This window comes from Olea europaea, chromosome 9 (assembly GCF_002742605.1).
Source record: "Olea europaea var. sylvestris chromosome 9, O_europaea_v1, whole genome shotgun sequence".
Lineage (NCBI taxonomy): Eukaryota > Viridiplantae > Streptophyta > Magnoliopsida > Lamiales > Oleaceae > Olea > Olea europaea.
Genome location: NC_036245.1, coordinates 2,112,855 through 2,125,580, shown reverse-complemented (window position 1 = coordinate 2,125,580; position 12,726 = coordinate 2,112,855).

Sequence of the window (12,726 nt, the reverse complement as noted above, 5' to 3'; positions counted from 1 at the left end):
TTCACGTATTGGATGATGACAAAATTGTTTAATTTTTAGTTTTAATTCGAGACCTATGTTTTTATGTTAATTATTGCGTTGTGATTCCATTAATATGCATAATTAGATTGTTTTAATGTTTGCGCACCATTAAGATAATAAATTGCATTTTTTTAGTGTTGAAAAACTCACGATAGGTAGAACACTATTATTGGGACAAACGGACAATAAATATTAGGAATAATATTTGTGGCGTGTGTGATCTTATGTGATAATCTTAAATGTCAATGCATGTTTGTCATATGAAGTCGGACTAGGAATAGGATCGTCTCGTGATAATTATATGTTTATTATATCTTGGAAAAGAATAATAAATAATAGTGAAATTATCGATCGTCGCAACTGCATAAATTGAAATAATTATTATTGGTTGAGAATTAGAACTAAGAATTGATCATTGGTGTCGGAAATCTCATACGTTCACACATTTGATTTTTAAACCAATTTTCATTGATTTAATGAATTTTAGTTATAAAAATTAGTTAGTTATTCATTCGATCATCTTTTGGTTACAAACTTGAATTAAAATATATCAAATATAATGAAATTGATCCTTATTCCCTATGAGATGATAACTCTCTCATCACAATTATTACTTGTACAACGAACCTGTACGCTTGCTAAAATTTGACGAACACAAACAATCACTGAACATTATTATGTCCATGAACCAAATTCATGATAGTTTGAGTGGTTGAGCTATTGTGAAAACTTGGGGATAAATGTGGATTCCGTGCATGCTAAATTTTGTGTGGGCTATCTGAGACCAAAATGATAAAAATCAGGTAAAAACCTTAAGTTAAAGCTCTATTTTTTTAGAAAGAGTGTTTAATAATGTGCATTGCACTAATTACTGCATAAAAGGAAAAAAAGAAAAAAAGCTATCTTGCTGTGAAGCTACCCCAAAAGATTCCAATGGGGACAAATGTAATAATCTCATTATGAGACGTCTCTTTGTAGCTTTTATGACTCGAGTAATTAAGCTTGCAAGGATTTAAAATCTGATGCCCTAAAGTCATTTGATTTGGGAGTCATCGGTCTAAAACTGACTACAAAAGTCATTTAAAAAACTTAATGGAGAGACGTCCACAAATAAGAATGAAAAAGAATGCATGAAACAGAAGACGCACCATGCCTTGATTAAGCCCCAAACACTTATTTTAGAGAATTATGCCTTTGATGAGAGGATAATAACTTAGTTGATTCTTGAAGGTTGAAGCGGTCAAAAATAAGAAGAGTCCTCATTTGTTGATATGTTAACTTGCGATAAGTAAAATCTAACCAAACTGGAGAGGGTGAGGAGCAGTGATTTCTAAATCAACATTAGATTACACTATTGGGAAGAGTATAAAAGAAAACAAGTTTGAGGTGTGTGAATCCCACAAGTGAATAAATGATATATTTGACTTTTAAGGTCAGAAGTTGAGTCAATTTATGAATGTACAATGTTGCAATTGACTCTCTACACACATACACCCATTTTGAATTAAACAGATGAGAATTTAGCTTTTGCATTATAACTTTGAAGGGATTCATGAAATTGATATTATGTTTTTCAATCTTGAACTACAAAGGCAAGATATCTAGTGAAATTTGTTTTAGGTGAGTTGTTGTGTTTGTGGGGTCATTAGTTATTTTCTAGCGTTTTGTGTTTGCTCGAGAACAAGCCAAATGTTATGTTTGGAGATGTTTGATGATTGTTCTACACTTATGATATTTATACCACTTAATTTATTATTTTGTTACTGTTAAGTGTAATTTAGAACGTATTATGCAATGCTAACCCTATAGACATTTCAAAAATTTTTGGATGCTATTTTGTAGGACGGTTGAAGCGATGAAAGGTGTGAAAATTAATAAGAAAACGAAAAAAAGAAGAAGAAGCAAGATACCCAGTAGAAACCTAGGCACCATAACGCCCAATCGAAGCAAAATAGAAGACAGGGCGCTGCAGCACTCGGATGCAGTAGAAGAGATAGAACGTGTGGCGTCGTAGCACCTGAATGCAAGTTGATCACGCTTGAGATGGGCGTCGCAATGCCGCCTACGGATTTAGGGTTTTTAAAAAATTTTAAAGTATTTTCTAGCCCAACTTGTCCCAGATCACTCCAAAAACTCCAAAATACTATAAATACCATTAAAAATGCCACAATTAGGAGGATTTTTCATGGAATTGGAAAAAAGAATGGCTCAAGAGAACAAGGGACAAAGCACGGGATCAAGATCAAAAGATTTAAGAAGATTGAATTGCTATTACACTAGTTTTTCCCTTCTCTCCCTTTATGTTGTTCTTAATAATTTTCATTGTTTTCATGTATAAAATCTTTGAAGCTTATCCCGGTTTAGAACCAGGAACTTATTAGTTTTTAGATTTTAATTCGATATAAAGTTATTGAAATTGAAATTTGGAAATAATTTTTATCCGGCATTCGGGAGAGAGGATAGAATTAAATTAGGGTTCGAACTTATAAACTTGAAAAAATTAATTAGAAGTAACTATATAATTGAGAGACATTGTTGAGATAGAGGTGAAATTAGAGATGGCAAATTAGCTCATTTGCTTGAGCGGCCGGTGGCTCGGCCCAAAAAAGGCTAGCCGGCCCATATGGCTCACGGGCTAGCTCAAAAAAAAAAAAAAGCTGCACAGCTGCCTGTGTGAAAAAAACCAAGCTGACTTAGCTCGGCTTGGTAAGACTTGAGTCAAAAACTCGAGTTGAGTCTCGATTTTTTTCCCAACTTTTGATCTGCTTGGAAAGCTCGGGCCAAAAAGATTCGACTTAATTTTACTCCAGTCAAGCCCAAACTTTGAGTTTCGACTCGTTGACACCCTTAGGTGAAATCAAAGCCTAAGCCTTCAAATTTGCATAGTTTCATTGAATTTATCATCATCATCATATTAGATTTAGTTAGAATTATACTTGCAATATTCATTCATTTAGATAAAACATAAGTTATATAGTTACAGTACTTAGTCAAAATTGAATTATAATCCCAATGGATTCAACATTCTAACTCTATCTTTATATTACAAAACTTGACACCTTACACTTGCTGCAATTTCACGTTGTAGAAAACGCGTGACAAAAGACAAGTGATAAAAGTGATTTATACCAAATGCCCATATTTTAGCCCCTAATTTAATGGTCGTTATTTTGAAAATTTTGAGTTTTGAATAGTGAACTTTTTAAAGAATTTTTGGTTAAAAAACAAGAAATTTTTTTGGGTTTATACGCTAAATATTATATTGTATAGACATGTAGTTGAAAGTGAGTATAAAAATTAAAGAGTTTTGTATTAAAGTTAAACAAATAGGGGCTTAATAGACACAAGCTTCTAGACGATACTAGTAAGACACATATGCAAGGCACATGCCATAGTGTAGTTGGCTATGTAATGGTGTGGAGTAGTGTTTGTCATTTTCGAGACATCACTAACCAAACTTTATTTAGTAATACTAATAATTGAAACGTGGAAGACAAGTGTTGAGTCTCATAGTTGACTTAAGGTAGATTACAACACATTTTGAAGTAATATTTATAATAAACAGAACTATTTCTCTGAAAGAAATGTTGGATAATAACATTGTAAAAAAAAAAAAAAAGATCTTTGATTATCCAGATTTTAGATGCAAGCAAAGAATGGGGTACAAGTGTCCAATGAAAATAGAGTTGACGTTCATATTCTACACTTTCCAAGTACAATATCTCTACTTACAAGTTGACATTGGAGTGTCTTTGCCGGAAACACAATGATTCTTGTTAGCAAAATAGTTGTAGAAAGAGACTGTTCATTAAGAATTGCATGGGCCTTGAGCATTTGCGAGAGCTAAACCATATAGCAACAAATTCAATTTCTTTGGTTAAAATGTGTTCCATTGGTGAAGAAGAAATAGAACAAGCAAAAACTCGTGTAGAGGACGTTTACACTTTGGCATAACTATATTGGAGTGCTATCTTACAGGATTCTATTTATGCAATAATCAGATCAATTTTCTTGGAACAAGTGGCCACAAAAAAAATGATATATGATAAGAAGAGTGCGTCATTCACAAGCACAATAAAAGAGATACAAGAATTTCTCATCGACAACTTCAAAAAGAGAAAGCCATGATAAAGGAATCAATTTCAAAAAAATTGTGCTAATGCTTCCCAAAGAAATCTTAATTAATAGACTAAGACAAATTATAAAATAACATTCTTAGGCGCAAACAGAGGATGATTTATACAATTCAAAAGCTACACTTGATACACCATCATAGTTAAGTTGCAAGCTAAAGCATCATGAAACTTGTTATACACTCATGCTAAGCTCAAACTTCATGAAGAGTTTTCATGTAAAAGTAGTGCTACAAATAAAACAAAGTTACAAGTCAAAAGCATCATGAAGTTTTTGTAACCGGTGCTATAGAATAAAACAAAGTTGTTCGAAGGTGGCTACGGTAGAATCATTTATATAGAGATGGCAAAACGAGCAAATCAAACTCTTAGGTTGTAGCATTAACGCTGACTTCAAATACACACAACAATGATTAGTTGAGTTTTCCATTCATTGTAACTTGATCATTTTCTGAGCTCAAGGTAGCAATTTTTGTCTCAACTTTTATGTTGGGAAGTGCTGGCTCACTTGAAGTTTGGAGCAATGATATCTTTACAGACGATGGTGACACTTAGCGATTATCACAAATTCTTGTTTACCTCCGCAAGGTATTGGAAACCTTTGTCTTTCTTACTTGGTTATTCTATTCCATTAGTAATAATAGATAATGTATTGAGGACAAATATAATTTCATACTTCAACTAAAATTAAGTACTCTATTCAATTAAACATTATCATATTGAATCCATCATAAACACCACAAAAGAAGTACTTTACAATTTTCAAAATCATTTTTCACCTCAGTATCCTTCGCAAAAGAAATCAGGTTAAATATTAACTCAAATGTTAATGTTTATTATTTTAAGGTTCACGTATTTTCTTGAAACTGTAGAATTTTGAATCGAAAAATTGGAAGACTTCCATTAGAAATGCATAATTTATGAAAATGAAGCAGTAATTTATGTTTAAAAAAAGTGGTAATTTATTCATACATTGTTCCCTTTACAACAATGCATTGCTTATGATGCATTCGGTTACTTTTCACATTAGAATGCTCAATACAAATGATGTAATTGCATAACTCATTTTTGCGAAACTTAAAACATTCAGGTAATGAATCAAAGAAGTAACTGTTACAAAGATATACGTACAAAAACTAAATTAACGAAAAGCATGAGAAAACATATTTCATGACCAAAAGACTGAAAAACAAAAGTTACCCCTCGTTATTTGTCCATACATAAACAACAAGTTCATGTTTACAAAACACACAAGCATAAATTCATCACAAGAATTCAACTAAATGTAGAAAACCCATACTTTCGTTACTAATTTTTCAAAATAATTATAATATTAAAACATAATGAAAATAATAAATAAAGAAACCCCATTTTTAAAAAAATAAAATAAAAAATACATAAATTGAACATACCTATAAATGGATAAAAGAATATATCACGCAAAAGAAAAAGAAATAACCAAGTAGAAAGAAAAATTAAATGGCAATCAAGATGAAATACATTCAAAATGCATGAAATATAGATCTTACAAAAAACACGATCCATTGGGTTCATAGCTACCTCGATCTTATCGAAATTGTCAGTCAATCAGTACCATGCAAGATGCACCAATGGTTCAACAGAGCCTTTCGAACAAGCAAACAAAAAAATGATCATTACGCAAGCAAGAACTAGTTTGTACGACATAAAGGAACCGATGGAATTTTTAGGCAATAAAAGACATATTTAGAGTTTATGCGCGATAATAACGACAATAGAAATGATAAACACAACATATTCAATGTTTAAACACAAGAAGAATAATATGCACAAGAAAAATGAAAAGAGAAAGGCTAAACATAATAGATCTAGGGTTCTACGTGAGAAGAAGAAGACTGAAAGGGGAAATACTAAATGGAAGACAGCATGTTTCTATCCAAATGATAGAAATTTATAACTGAGAAAACCACTATCGAAGAGAAAATACATTAAACACAATAGTAAACATACACACCTTTTTAGACATGCTTCCTTTGAAAAGTCCTTGTTCGGGTTGTTAAAAAGAGATGAGGAATAGAAAAAAAATTAAAACATAAGTGGCACACGACCTTATGAACAATTTCAAAAGGAAGTCACTTTTTTTTCTTTTTTTTTAATAGTGAAAAATATATTAACAAAATAGTAAACAAGCAGTTTTCTTGGAAATACTTGCCTTTGAAAAGTCCCTATTTGAGTTGTTAAAAAGAGATAAGGAACAAAAAAATAAAATGTTGATGGCACGCAACCCTATGAACAATGCCATAAGGAAGTCATTCTTTTAGTAGTGAGGTATGGAGCCCTCTAGCTTTTCTTAATTATGGCAAAGATTTTGGAAAAAATATAGAAATAACAAAATTAAGATGAAAATTAATTTTTTAGTATATTTTGCTCGTGTCCGTTCTTACCTTTTCAGCAAGATTTATATTAATTGTTGATAGTCACCATTTCCAAATAGGCCCACGATCGCCCTCTTTTTGATTTGCTTCTTATACAATTCTCACACTGGGACCCACACACTTTGCAACGGTAAAAAAAAAAAGGATTTTAATCTCATAAAAAATGTAGGCGGACAAGGACCTTGATAAAAATTGACATAATGAGTCGTTAGATGTTGTACATCCAATATATGTAAATAAAATCAACTTTCAACTTAGATTTTATTCCACTTTTCTAACTGAACCAAATAAGGGTCAAATAGAGAACATAATAATCTAGAATTTTCCCTTCTTAGTTGGGGTGCTTCCTTCACAATTACATGGTAGTGGTTGGCTTTTCACAACAAAATAAGAACATGTCTTTGCTAGCAAAATTTGAATAGGTAAATTACGAACAAATGGTAAATTAAATATTCTAGTACAAGTTCAACATATAATGATTATTTTAAAGTCATTTATTGTACAAATTCAATTCGTGTAATTCTACAAATCTAATAGAAGACACTAAGGATTCAATATTAAGTTACTCAATTTATTTTTGTAATAAACATAAATGCATACTTTCGTGTAAGGTAAAACAATAACCTTGTTCTGCAAATTGCAAGAATCATGAGGTTTAGTTTTTAAAGTCATTATAGAAAACTAATGGATTTAGATGGCTATTTATACCTTGAGGAAATTCTCTTTTGCACCACTACATATCACTACGTTTACATTCTTTTCCCCCACTGTCATCAACACGAATGATAACTTTCGACTAAAATACCCTTTTAGAGCCCCCTCATTCCCATTACCTTTGGACTTGTTGCTATTGTGAGCAGGATAGAAGGTACCATTCAATACTTGATTACTATTTTTGCAAGAATCCTTGGACCAGCACCACATGTAGCAACTACCATTAGGCCAAGTGAATATGCGGACCGCTTTCATCAAATTGCTTTTTTCTTTGAGTTATGCATTTTTCTGTAAATACAGCTTCAATTTTCAGTTTGCTTGCCTTTTTTGACGCTTCATCCTTGACAATAGCAAATCCAACTTATCTATATTCTTCAATAAATGAAACAAGTCCTTGCAAGAGGTTAATAACATGATCAATATTCATGTATTCAGTTTGAAGAAATTTACTCATAATATTGACAGCATGCAACAACCTGTACTAGATTATCATGCCAAACAAGAACTCAAAATTTTGAAGTTCATGTGTTGCTAACGACTCGACTTTACTCTTCGCTTGAGAATCTTCATTGCTTTCTACCAAATCAAGTAATGCATCTCTTATCTGTGCAATTTGCTCCATTATAGACTCCACACTCTCAACATGACTGTCCCAATGTGTTTGTGACAATGGCTTCACCGTCAACCCTTGTATATTATCTTTGAAAATTTTCTATCGCTTGGTAGAAGAGGAAAACAATATGTAGATTCGTTGTATCACTCCAAAGAAGGATACAGCTTTGGAGCGCCACAAGGATATGGAAAGCTCGGGGATTCATTTCATGGACTCTTCTTTGCACACCTTTGTGCTTCCCGCTCATGTTAGATCCGTTGTCACACCCTTGCCTTCTAATGTCATCAATATCCAGATCAAGTTTTATCAAAGCCTTTTGTAGCTCGGTTGCAAGTCTAAGTCCTATTGTGTTATCTACCTTCAAAAATTCTAGCCAATGTTCTTCAATTGTAGGTAAGTTTGCCAAATCATCTATAAATCGTACAATTAAAGACATTTGCTCCTCGTGATTTGCATCTGGAGTACAATCAAGTATAGCTACGAAATATTTCTCATGTTTAACTTTCTTAACAATTGAACTTCTCACCTCATTAGCCAACAACTGTATCAACTCATTTTGAATTTTTTTGCCAAGATACGTATATTGAACCTCTCTTACTTTAGCCCGCCGAAGGTGCTATTGCATTACTGGATCAAACTCACTAACCATTTCTACAATTTGTAAAAATAGGCCATTGTTCTCAACACGTAGCCCCTCATCATCTCCTCGAAATGACAAGGTATTTTTCGCGAGTATTTTCACATTAACGATTATCCTTATTAATACATGTCTCCAATGTTCTCTTTCAACATCAATCAACAATTCAACGCTTTTATCAATTGTAGTTTTTGTTCGAAGCCTATCAATTATAGTCATGCAACGTAAATGCTCCTCATTTCCTTCATGATTTTTAATAAATCGATGCAAATTATGCTAATCTTTGAATTCATCATTACTTAGTTGGCCAACTTTGGTCACATTTATTGGTGTTTTAAACAACTTGCAACAAAAGTAGAAGATCATGTCCATAGACAATGAATATACTAGCCATCTTCTATCAACTGTTTGTCCATTTAGTAGCAATCACTTATATTGTGAAGAATCAAAATGTCTATTTGTATAGTCTTTCAGAAATGAGATATCATCAACTCTTTTTGGACCATTTTCAACTAAGTAATCCCTTGTTCTTTGATCAATGATTTTTCAATTCCCGGGATCATCCAAATTTAGAGAAAAGTAACCCTCTTATTCCTTATCATCTTCTTCATTATTAGAAGCGAGCTTCATCACTTCTTCTTCCTTATCATCTACTTCGTTAACATTGGCAAGTTGACTCACTTCTTCATCATTATCATCTACTTCATTAACATGGTAATGTTGAATCTCTACTTCATCCTCATTTTACGTATTCACATTGTTGCTTTTGAAGTACTTATTAATATCCCCTACTTGACTTTCAATTAATTCAATTTTATTTCGTTTCATTTTCCTCTTTTGAGCACCAGACTCATATTTAGGAGACATAGTGTAGGAGTGTATATCTAATGTCCAATGATTAACCTAAAATACAATTACAAAATATCTCAATCATCTCACAATTATAATTTCTAATATAGTTACTACGTGCGCCTGTGCAATTGTTTATCCTTCAATAAGCGATCATATAAACCGACCAGGCTGCAATTATATAAGCCGACAAGGTTTCAAATATTTTCAATCTCTTCAATAACAAGTTAGAGCAAACCATTACTTACTTGAGAAGTGGAATTTTGATGAAAATTTTGGAATTATACCCTTGAGAATGATCCCTTTTTTGAACTCGGAGTAAGCCGATCACAATTTTAAATTTTTTTTATTGTGTCAACTATGCTCTAACATAGCAAAAAGAAACACGTAAGGAAATAACAAGTATATGATGGATTAAAATGAAATAAATAACAAATATATAATGAATTATAACAATTCAGTTTAGTTAAAACATGTGATCAAACAAAAATTCGTAAAAATAATTGGCTAGAATCATCAATCAAGACTAATGCATTCATCTCGTGCTTAAAACATACTGGCCATGTAATCACTGGCATACTATTCACTACACTTTCAAGAATTGCATTCCACCCACACTGTGTCACAAACCCTCTTGTTGAGCCATGACTCAAATTTGTAATTGAGGAACCTATGAATCCACAACTAGACCCTAGGTGGTTGCTGATTTAACCATTCAATACATTTGGATCCAATATTTGTTTCACTAAACACATCTGTTTCCAACTCCAGAAAACTATTAACAATGATTCCATTAGTTAATCTATACCTATTGCACAAATCAACAATCCATTTATAAGCATCATTGCTCTTATCTCGTATTGAATGCGGTATGTCTGACCCGTGTAATGTTAGAGAACCAGCTAATTCAACCATTTCCTGTACATTTCCATACTCGGATAAACTGTTACATGTGCCCTTTCTTTTTCTTTACCTCATCATACTTTGATCAAGCAAAAATCCCATAAAAATAATTACTTTAACAGTTTAATCACCCATTTTTTTTCTTCACCTCTTCTTTGTTTCAGTAATCAGATTAACATAAAATCCATTACACGATTTATCAGAAAATAAAAATCCCTTAAGTAAATATTCTCAACCTGAAAATGTTAAATTAGATAGGGTAATAGTAATACCATAATAGACAGACTAATAGGAAGTTAGGAACCAAAGTCTTTTTAAGTTGTATCAACTATCAATGGACAATCGAAAATCAATTCACATTGAAACCCCTCAAAATTCCAAAAGAATTGCAGTTACCGACTTACCGTTCTGTGACCGAGAGAGTGAGAGCGACTCTATCAATTGATGCTCATTGCCCAATAAACTAATATCAACGATAACGAGTATCGGCCTGCAAGGCTGCAACTGTCCAAGAGGCAACAGGCCCAAGAGTTGCAGCAATGCTGCAGACTTCAAGTCTTCGACGGACGAGGAGCAGTGGAGCAGGCGCTACTACAGACTTCGAGTTCATTTGACGGGTGTATGAAGATTCAAATTTCAAGCGGCCGGTGAAGGGCGGAGGTGGACTATGGTCTGTGGAATGATCGGACGGTGACGAACAGACGGAGACGACACAGGCACTTAGACGAGCACATCGAGCATCCCCGGATCATATTTTAGATTTTGAGAATTTGGGTAAATGGATTGTGGGTATTAGATTTGGATATATAAGTTGGTTGGGATTTAAGGATAAATATATTGTTGGCTATTGTTTTGTTGTTGGATAATTAGATTTGGGTCGGCTCACATTGTTTAAAAAATAAAAATAAATTTAATTGTCAAAATTAGGCCCCTAATGGTCTTGGGCCTGAAGCTCAGGCCTCATTGGCCTCGCCTCAGGATCGGGCCTGAATACACCATGACCCTTAGGAACCCCATTCTTCTAATTTCCGTCTTATATATTCGCATTGTTCCAAACAAAAACACACCTTCCATTAATCATTCCATTTTCCACTCCCCTTTATACTCATTCCCATTCTTCAAAACATATCTTCTTTGTCCATCATGTAAATTCTTTTTCTAGTGTCCTTCATAGTAATCCTCATTACTATAATGCTCCACTACATGCCGTGCTTTAGATATGAAGACCACGACTCCCAGTACACATCTCCATCAGATCCAATGAAAGTACTCAAACCAACCATAAGACCTGACTTCAAATCACCTTCAAAAGTCATATTGATGGCCATGAAATTTTCCCTTTACCACAGGCTTTCCCCTTCTCCAGTGACCTTTATGCATACACCTAACTTTCCACAAATACTATCTGAATCCATGAGGCAGGAGAATCATTTTTTGGACAATTATAACTCTCCCACAATTCAATTATTTCAATAATACTTTACTTTTTGTTTTTCTATATCTACTAAATACTACATAATTATTGTCATTTATGAAATTTGTGTTTATTAGTTGTCAACTAATTACATTCACATGAACCTAGATTAAATGAATTTTCACTTCATGAATCTTGAATTATATGAATCCAGAGTTATTAGAGATGAATTTATTCATATTCATGTATCTAGAAATTTTAATAGGTGTTTAAATTTATGTATTAATAATTAATTTTTATGTATAAGATGTAATATAAAAAGATTGCTCATTTATAGTATTTCATCATTATTGAAAATTTGAATCATACAAATTGAGTTTTAGAGTACAATTTGAGTATAATTTTATTCTTTTAAATTTCTGTGCTAAATTTTACTTTCTTTAATCGTCCGAGATTCATCAAATCGACAACAAATTGGTACCAAAATATTACTTTTACATCACTTAGTATAAAGTATTTTAGAATAACATGCAATGCATGTTCAATTTTGACTAGTTATTTGCAAAAGTCCCAAAATATAAATCCCTATTGGAAAGGTGTTTTTCAAACACATCAGCTGCATTTCCCGAGGGTAAAACAGATGCAGGGGTAACTCTATGGCTTATGACTTTAGATTTGCTTCTTTGTATAATCATAATCGATGTATGATGGTTGTTATAGTATTAGGTGCCATCTCTAATTTCTCTTCATTTTCTTTCTACTCTAATTTCTTATCATTTTCTCCAAGCGATGCTAGTCTAACAGACAACAAAGGCTCAGGCATATTTTCTTAAGCATAAAATATATATCTTTATCTAGGACTAAATAGTTTTTCTGGGATCATCAACTACAGTTTGAACAAAAGAAATCGAAGAAAACAAGAACATTATTTTTTTATGAAAAATATCATTTTTTTTTACTCAAATTCCTACTTGAGGGTATTTGATTGACAAATTTTTCAATGAAAAATATTTTCAAACATTTGTTCA